Source organism: Pan troglodytes, chromosome 7, assembly GCF_028858775.2.
Source record: "Pan troglodytes isolate AG18354 chromosome 7, NHGRI_mPanTro3-v2.0_pri, whole genome shotgun sequence".
NCBI lineage: Eukaryota > Metazoa > Chordata > Mammalia > Primates > Hominidae > Pan > Pan troglodytes.
In genome coordinates this window covers 51,567,619-51,574,317 of record NC_072405.2, presented here as the reverse complement: position 1 = coordinate 51,574,317, position 6,699 = coordinate 51,567,619, and the positions used below count along the sequence as shown (strand labels likewise).

Sequence of the window (6,699 nt, the reverse complement as noted above, 5' to 3'; positions counted from 1 at the left end):
CACAGTGGAACAGCCACAATATGGGGAGGCCCTGGGCGAGAGCCACACCCCCAGAAACCCTGGCAGGTCTCCAGGACGACATGGGCCTCAGAGCCCAGCACCACAGGAAGCCCCTGCCACCCTCGGTCCCCAACCCCAGTCAAAACATCACTCTTTCCAGGGAGGAGGAACAGGGGAGGTGGCAGGTCCCTCAAAAGGCGCTGTCCGGGCTACCCAGCAGTGGGCAGAGCCAGAGACCACATGTCCTCCACAAAGGCCTAGAGGCCGAGGAGCGGGCAGCTCCAACCAGGGCTGCACCTGGGCTCCCAGGCGCTCTCAGAAGCGGGGCAGGCCCAGGCCCCTGCCGAGGGCCCCTCTCTCAGACCCGAGGAGGGAAGAAGGAGCAGGCATCTTTGTCAGCGACCCTGAGGGGCCCACCGCTGCTAAATGCTGTCCTTCTTCATGAATGAACCCAACTTTAAGAGAGAAGCGTGGGACACACAGTGGAGGGTGGATGTTTCCCGTGCCAGACAACATCTCTGATGTGATAGGAGGACGAGGGCCCTGCCCAGCAGCCCCCGCAACCCAGTCCTACCTCCTGGCCTTCAGACAGAAGCTGCTCAGACCTCAGGGCTGGGGCTGGAGGAGGCAGACCCCAAGGAGAGCAGCAAGGAAGATTAGGAAGGCAAATTCCCTCCAAGGACCGGGCCAAGAAAAAGGCAAAGAGGAAGGAAATGCTGTGAAGAAGAAGAGCAAATGCAAGAACAAGCACAAGGAGGAGGGCAAGGAAAAGAGGAGGAGGAGGGGAAGCAGGAGAAGGAGTGGGAGGAGGAGAGAGAGGGGAAGCAGGAGGAGGGACGGGGGAAGGAGGAGGAGGGGGAGGAGGAGGAGACGGAGGAAGGGAAGGGGGAGGAGGAAGAGGGAGGAGGATGAGGGAGGAGGAGGAGGGGAGGAGGAGCAGGAGGAGGGGGAGATCAGAAGGAGGAGGAGTGGGAGAGGAGGAGGAGGAGTGGGAGAGGAGGAGGAGGAGTGGGAGAGGAAGAGGAGGAGGGGGAGGGCAAGAAGGAAATGAGAATGAGGAGGAGGAGAGGAGGAGGGTGAGGAGAAGAAGGAGGAGCACAAGGAGGAGGAGGAGGTAGAGGAGGAGGGTAAGGAGGATCCGAGGAGGAGGAGGATGCAGGCTCTGTGCAGCAGCAAGAGGAAGGCAGCCAAGATCAGGGGCCCTTGCTGGGGACCGGGTCCCCAGGCAGCTGCCACCCTGGGGGGATGACTAAGGGAGGTCTAGTTCTGTGAGGGCAGCTGGCCGCTCTAGGGGAGGGAGGGAGAAGCTTGCCTGCCGCTGACCAGGGAGGCTTCTGCCACTGAGTCTACCCTTGCCTTTGCTGGCAATCCTACCGGCTGTTCTGTTTGCCCTTTGCTGCTGTATGTGCCAGGCCTCCAGGCCGGGCATAAGCCTGCTGTGCAGGGAAGGATGGGCTAGCTGGGCCTTCAGTAGACAACCTGGTCCTCTCGGCAGAGATGCCAGTCCCCAGCATTTCTCAGAGGTGTGACTGAGGCTGAGGAGGGTCCCTCTGGGGTCTGTTTACAGAGGCCAGGAGACCAGGCAGGGACCACCTGGCTGTGCTGTTGTGCACAGCCCTGGAGCCTGTTTGCCCTCCCGTGCCACCCAGGGCATAGCATAAAGCCTCCGCTTCCAGCTGTGAGCCCTGAATACAGAGGTGCAGACCTGCAGGGGAGGCAGCAGCACCTGCCCTGCAGGATGGCCCAGGCTCCCACTAGGCAAGGCTGGGAGAGAGGTGCTTCCCAGGGAGGGCTGGTTTTCCCATGGTGGCCGAAGCTGCACCTCTGCTCAAGTGAGCACCTCAGCTCAGGTGAGTGCCCAGGCAGAAGCTGGGAGGTGCTACTCCTCAGACACTCCACTCACACCACGAAGCTCTTTAAAAGGAAGAGAAGAAAAGAAAGTATTTCTGAGCAGTCCTACAGGCTTGGAAGTCCAAGATCAGTGGAAATTTCTATGAGGATTTAGTAATTTTTGCTAAAGCTGGGTGTATTTTTTGTATATTTTGTACAGATTTTGAAGTTTTCAGAAAGATGGGGTCACCAGGGTCTTTTATTCTAATTATTCTAATTGATTACAGTTACATCTTTCAGAATTATTTTAACACTTTATCTTCTAATTGGTATATATAGAAAAATGAGAGTACATTGGCATATTAATGTACTTCTGAGAAACTCTGGAGGAAGTCATCACAAAGCACACCACATTTTTAACCTGTTTCAAACAGTATAACTGTGTGTGTGCATTTAAATGCAGCACTTAATGTTCAGTTTTTTCAAACACAGAGGGGAGTGGAGACAAACTTTTACAACCACCCAGTGTCCTTTCCATTCCCTGCACAGTGTCCTACTTGTTCTGCCTGTCATAATGAGGAACTAGGGTAAGGAGACAGAACGGTCATGGGCTTAGGAGCTGCAGAAAATGAAGAAAAATCTTTTATCATATACAACAATGTCACCAAAACACATGACATCTTTTCTGTGTTAGCTGCAATTACTGATTGCCTAGAAGACATCCAAAGCATGTAGGATATTTATTTTGAATTCTTTATTGATAAACACAATATTAACTGTAATAGAAAAAAACCCTTTTTCTGTTTTTGGACATGATAAATGAGTTAAAGAAACAGACAAGTTAAAGAATATCATGGCTTTACCCTTCTCATGCTGGAAGCAGTTTTTTTTTTTCAAATAATGAATCACCTCTCTGCGTATTTGTTGAATTTTCATTTATATTAGATATCCTATTTATATGCCCTATTAAGTTCAATTTATCAAATTAAGTTCAGAGTTCCAATTCAATAAAAATAAGATTTTGTTTAAAATAAGCTAAATATATTTTCTAAAATTAGTCATTGAAGGAGGTGTCAGAGAGGGGAGATAAAAGGATTTGAGCCATGGGTGGGCAGAAGGGAAACCCAAAGTTTTTCAAGCAAGAACTCAGGGATTTGAAGCCATGAGTCACCCAAGAACAGAGTGATGGAGGCTATTAGCCTACAGAGATTAGAGGCTTCACTCAAGCCACATTTTTTTTTCTCCTAAGGAAGATCATAGTCATTGATAACTCACAACCTTAACTTCAATCTGGCCGTAAAATGAAGAGTGAACCACTCAGGCATCGCTTCTTTCCATCATGCAATTTTGAAGATGTCTGGATATTTTTAATTTAATACATACTTATAGGAGTTAAACTTAGAAAAAAACCAAAAGTCAAAATTGGCCTGATTTCTAACTGAAGATTTGTCTGACAACTATTTAAAACACAAATAAAAATACTCTGATAAGAATTGTTTTTTGATTAACCTTTGTTTTTCTCAAAGGTGATATCCATGATGATATGATTAGGGTCTGTGTCCCTGCCCAAATCTCATGTTGAATTGTAACCCCCAGTGTTGGAAGAGGGGCATGGTGGGATCAAGGGGGCACATTTCCCCCTTGCTGTTCTCATGATAATGAGTGAGTTCTCACAATATCTTCTAGTTGTTTAAAAGTGTGCGTCCCCTCCTTCTTCTCACTCTTTCTTCTAATCCCGCCATGTAAGATGTGTTTGCTTCTCCTTCACTTTCCCCAGTGAATGTAAGTTTCCTGAGGGCTCCCCAGTCATGCTTCCTGTACAGCCTGCAGAACTGTGAGTCAATTAAACCTTTTTTCTTTATAAATTACCCAGTCTTAGGTAGTTCTTTATAGCAATATAAGAACAGACAAATATAGAAAATTGGTACCAGAGAAGTGGAATATTACTATAAAGATACCTGGTTGAGAGCTTGCGCTCTGCAGTGAGCCGCGGGCGCACTTCGCTGCCTGGCGGCCTCTCCCGGAGTGGAGCCCGCTTCCCGAGGCAGCCCGTTGTCGCCTGCTTGTGCCTGCGCAGCGTCCCAGGCCAAGAGGGCCACTGCGGTAGCCATGGCTCGCTGCTGCTTGCAGCTGTGGGGCCGGATCCGCTGCTGGCCCCGCGGCCTAAAGCAGCTCTTCGTGCATGGCAGGCATGGGCCCTGGCGAGCAGCCCTGCCTTCGGATGCTTTATGGATTTATTACAACTCAAGCAAGGGCCAGCAGAAATTCTCTGTTGACAGATGTAATTGCTGCTTATCAAAGATTCTGTTCTCGACCCCCAAAAGGATTTGAAAAATACTTTCCTAATGGAAAAAATGGGGGGAAAAATGCTAATGAACCTAAAGAAGTTATGGGACAGAAAAAAGAATCAAAGCCAGCTGCTACCACACACTCTTCTGAAGGAGGAGGTGGTGGCGGTGGAAAACGAGGTGGCAAGAAAGATGATTCTCACTGGTGGTCCAGGTTCCAGAAGGGTGACTTTCCATGGGACGACAAGGATTTCAGGATGTTCTTCGTCTGGACTGCTCTATTCTGGGGTAGAGTCATGTTTTACTTCCTGCTCAAGAGATCCGGGAGAGAAGTCACTTGGAAGGACCTTGTCAATAACTATGTTTCAAAAGGAGTAGTAGACAGACTGAAAGTTGTCAACGAGCGTTTTGTTCGAGTGACCTTTACACCAGGAAGAACTCCTGTTGATGGGCAACACGTTTGGTTTAATACTGGCAGTGTGGACACCTTTGAATGGAATCTGGAAACTTTACAGCAGGAATTGGGCGTAGAAGAAGAAAATCGGGTGCCTGTTGTCTACATTGCTGAAAGTGATGACTCTTTCCTGCTGAGCATGCTGCCCGCGGTGCTCATCATTGCCTTCTTGCTCTGCACCATCCGAAGAGGGCCTGCTGGCATTGGCCGGACAGGCCGAGGGATGGGCCAACTCTTTAGTGTCAGAGAAACCAAGGTCTTAAAGGATGAAATTGATGTGCAGTTCGAAGATGTGGCTGTGAGGAGGCCAAGCTAGAGATCATGAAATTTGTGAATTTCTTGAAAAACCCAAAGCAGTATCAAGACCTAGGAGCAAAAATCCCAAAGGGTGCCATTCTCACTGGCCCTCCAGGCACTGGGAAGACGCTGCTAGCTAAGGCCACAGCTGGAAAAGCCAATGTCCCTTTCATCACCGTTAGTGGATCCGAGTTTTGGAGATGTTTGTTGGTGTGGGCCCAGCTAGAGTCCGAGACTTATTTGCCCTTGCTCGGAAGAATGCCCCTTGCATCCTCTTCCAATGTGGTGGGAAGGAAGACAGGAAAAGGCAACTTTGGAGGGCAGAATGAGCAGGAGAACACACTCAACCAGCTGCTGTGGAGATGGATGGTTTTAATACAACAACAAATGCCGTCATTTTGGCCAGCACCAATCAACCGGATATCCTGGACCCTGCGCTGCTTAGGCCAGGGTGTTTCGACAGGCAAATCTTTATTGGACTACCAGACATAAAAGGAAGGGGTTCTATTTTCAAAGTTCACCTCCGACCACTAAAACTGGACAGTACCCTGGAGAAGGAGAAATTGGCAAGAAAACTGGCATCTTTAACTCCAGGGTTTTCAGGTGCTGATGTTGCTAATGTCTGTAATGAAGCTGCGTAGATTGCTGCGAGACACCTGTCAGATTCCATAAATCAGAAACACTTCGAACAGGCAATTGAGCAAGTGATTGGTCGCTTAGAGAAGAAAACGCAGGTTCTGCAGCCTGAGGAGAAGACCGTGGCATACCATGAAGCAGGCCATGCGGTTGCCAGCTGGTATCTGGAGCCCACAGACCCGCTTTTAAAGGTGAAGCAGGGTGGCTGCACTAGGCAGCCAGTGCACGCGAGCAGCTGCTCGCTGCAGTCACTCAAGAAGCAAGCTACACTCCCGCAAAGGAGAAAGAAACAAGATATTTAGAAGGCTTTAGCCAAAACTTCTGGTAACTTCTGGTAACCATGGTTGCACAAACTGTCCCATAGATAAATATAAAATTTGGACAGAAAATCATTATTATTTTTTTTTTTGACACGGAGTCACTCTGTTGCCCAGGCTGGAGTGCAGTGGCGCCGTCTCGGCTTGCTGCAGGCTCCGCCTCCCGGGTTCACGCCATTCTCCTGCCTCAGCCTCCCGAGTGGCTGGGGCTGCAGGTGCCTGCCAACACGCCCAGCTAATTTTTTGTATTTTTAGTGGAGACAGGGTTTCGCCGTGTTGGCCAGGATGGTCTCGATCTCCTGAACTCGTGATCCGCCCACCTTGGCCTCCCGAGGTGCTGGGATTGCAGGCGTGAACCACCGCCCCCGGCCCAGAAAATTATTTAAAGGGACCTCAGAGTGTCCAAAAGCAGGCCAGAGCTGGAGGAGAGTTTGCTCCTATAAAGCAGCAGCTGTAGTGGGTTTGAACTGGGAGCCTGTGGCTCTCTTGCCTAAGGGTTTTTCATAATCTCCATACTAGAGTGGTGTGAGACATAGGCTTTACTCTCCTAAGGTGGTAGAGGAGATAGTCTGGAACTTGAAGAATACTGGAAATTTAATACGAAAATCCCAGAAGCGAGAAAACTACCAAGAGGTGAGGCCCGAATCTGAGTAGGAACTGCCCAAAACCCAGGCCGACCACTAAACTACACGTTCACAGTGGCGATCCCAGAAAGCCTGGCAAAAGGGTAAGCAGAGACCAAAGATAAATCTACCCCTGAAAGACAGGGGGGAACCACGTGAGATTTTTACGTTTTCTGCTTTTCAACTGAGGGCATTTCCCAAACTGCTGCAGCACAGATGACAGAAAGCAGCTGCCTCCCTGCCTTACAATGGGT

The 6,699-nt window shown here is 49.5% G+C and overlaps 1 pseudogene; it reads left to right on the top strand.

The window, feature by feature from the left end:
* Window positions 1–3,939: 3,939 nt before the first annotated feature.
* On the top strand, window positions 3,940–5,807 carry LOC472752 (AFG3-like protein 2; annotated as a pseudogene).
* The last annotated feature ends 892 nt before the right edge of the window (window positions 5,808–6,699 follow it).